At 43.5% G+C, this 2,763-nt stretch overlaps 1 pseudogene; it reads right to left on the bottom strand.

Annotated features, from left to right (window-relative positions):
* Window positions 1–331: 331 nt before the first annotated feature.
* Window positions 332–1,241, bottom strand: LOC144331392 (small ribosomal subunit protein uS5 pseudogene; annotated as a pseudogene).
* Window positions 1,242–2,763: the final 1,522 nt, after the last annotated feature.

Genomic DNA, 2,763 nt, shown 5'->3' with positions numbered 1-2,763 from the left:
AAAACCAACAACAACAAAAACTTATCACTTTGTAGATTCCAAATATTTTAAGAACTCTAACCTAAGACATAAGAAAAAAGCAAAGTAGATATTTCTCAATATCCCAGAAATGTTTCTATTTATTTGTATCTTCTTTGATTTCTTGTAGCAATACTTTGTACTTTTCATTATATAAATCTTTTGCCTTCTTGGTTACTATTTTTCTTAAGCATCTGTTCTTTGTCATGCTATTATAAATGGGATTGTTTGCTTAATTTTCTTTCCTGATTGGTCATTGATAGTATATAGAAACACAATAGATTCTTTTTTTTTTTTTCAGGCTTAGTTCACTTTATTTTTCTTGTATAAAAACCCTATGTTGTAGCCACAGCTGGAGCCTGGGTCCGCTGCACAGACAGTCAGGTGTGGGTCTTAACAAGGTGGTCAGTGAATTCCTGATAGGGAGACTTGGCAAATACAGTCTCCTTCCAGAGGTCAGGGGTCAGGTAGCTGTAGGTCTTAGAGATGGCATCAAAGGTGGCCTTGGCGAAGTTGCCCAGGGTGGCAGTACAGCCCCGGGCTGAGGTGTAACAGTCATCGATACCAGCTATCATGAGCAGCTTCTTGGGCACAGGCGCTGAGAGGATGCCAGTGCCCCTGGGTGCAGGGATGAGGCGCACCAGCACAGAGCCACAGCGGCCTGTCACCTTGCAAGGGACGGTGTGGGGCTTGCCGATCTTGTTCCCCCAGCAGCCCCTGCGCACGGGGACAATGGAGAGTTTGGCCAAGATGATGGCCCCACAGATGGCTGTGGCCACCTCCTTAGAGCACTTAACACCCAGGCCGATGTGGCCATTGTAGTCCCCGAGAGCAACAAACGCCTTGAACCTGGTGTGCTGGCCAGCACGGGTCTGCTTCTGCACCGGCATATTCAAAACCTCGTCTTTGAGAGAGGCCCCCAAGGAAAAGTCAATGATCTCAGATTCCTTAATGGGCAGGGAGAAGAGGTAGATCTCCTCCAGGGACTTTATCTTCATGTCCTTGACCAAGCGGCCCAGCTTGGTGACGGGCATCCACTCCTTATCCTCGGCCTTGTCTCCGCGAGCTCTGCGGCCTTGGCCCCGGCCCAGTCCACGGTCGCGACCCCGCCCCGGATGCCACTGCCGAAACCCCCGCTGAAGCCACCGTGGTTCTCCATCCCAGAGCCACCAGGACCTCCGCGCCACCCCCGCCCCGCCCGCTGCACCGGCGTCATCCGCCATTACAACAGATTCTTTGTGCTGATTTTGTATTCTACAACTTTGCTTAAATCATATATAGGTGGCGCTCCATATCCTTGGGTTCTACCTCCAAGTTTTCAACAACCACAGGTCAGAAATATTAAGACAAAAAATGGATGGTTTCAGCTGTACTGAACACGTACACTTTTTCTTCTCATTATTCCCTAAATAATACAGTATAACAAATCTTTACATAGTACTTGCATTGTATAAGGTATTAGAAATATTTGAGAAGATTTAAAATATGTAAGAGAATATGTATAGGTTATATGTAAATACTGTGGCATTTTATATAAGGCAATTGTGGTTCCATAAACATTAGTATGTGAGAGCAGTCCTGGGACCAATCCCCCATGAAAACTGAAGGATGACTATATAGTTTAAAGTTTTAAAAATTAATCCTTAAGAAATTTTTCCATAGGGATTTTGTCATCTAAAAAAATACATACTTTTGTTTCTCCCTGCCCAATGTAAAAGACTTTTATATCTTGTTCTTGTGTAATTGTTCTGGCTAGAACTTGGAGTGACATGTCTAACAGAAGAGGTGAGAGTGAGTATCCTAGTCCTGTTCCTCATCTTAGAGGAAAAGCTTTCAGCCTTTTGCTGTTGAGTATGTTAGCTGTGGATTTTTCATATATGGCTTCAATTTGATGTAGTTTTCTTCTATTCCTATTGTGTTTTTTGTTTGTTTGTTTGTTTGAGACGGAGTCTCATTCCATCGCCTAGGCTGGAGCTTGGTTCACTGCAACCTCTGGCTCCTAGGTTCAAGCAATTCTGCTGCCTCAGCCTCCCGAGTAGCCAGGATTACAAACATACACCACGATGCCCAGATAATTTTTGTATTTTTAGTAGAGATGGGGTTTTACCATGTTGGCAAGTCTGATCTCAAACTCCTGACCTCAAGTGATCCACCCACCTTGGCCTCCCAAGTGCTAGGATTACAGGCATAAGCCACTGTGCCCAGCCCATGTTAAGTGTTTTTGATCAATAATCAGTATTGAATTTTCTCAAATTCTGTTAGTGTATGTTCAATTTCCAAATGGTTCCAATCATGAACTTTTGTTTTAGATTTTTGTCGTTAGAAGGAAGGAAATAAGAAAAACTTTATTACCTTTATTTGCTGTTTTGTTTTCTGGTCACTGGTAATATTTTAAGGAAGCAAAGGTCCTCTCAACTGCGGTGTGTGAAATTTTTTCCTCCACAGATCTTCAAATGGGTAGTATCAGTTAGAGGCCTCCTGTATGACAATAGATGTTTTGTGTGGTTTAATGACACAAGGCTTTATTCAGGTTTAAATGAACACCTTTACTGTGCTACAAGAATGCCACAAGGGTTGTTCCTGACAACCTGGGGGATTGGGTTTTTGCTGAGTTAGAAGCAGGGGCAGCAGAGGCAACAGAGGTACCTAAGGGTCCAGGTGAGTGTGGACCTCAAGATGCCAACTAATGACCCACTCTCTTTCTCTTCCTTTTGTCTTTTTCATATGACTTTTCTTTCTGACATG

This window comes from Macaca mulatta, chromosome 9 (genome assembly GCF_049350105.2).
Source record: "Macaca mulatta isolate MMU2019108-1 chromosome 9, T2T-MMU8v2.0, whole genome shotgun sequence".
Lineage (NCBI taxonomy): Eukaryota > Metazoa > Chordata > Mammalia > Primates > Cercopithecidae > Macaca > Macaca mulatta.
The sequence above is the reverse complement of the archived record's forward strand: the minus strand, read 5'-3'. Positions and strand labels throughout refer to the sequence as shown.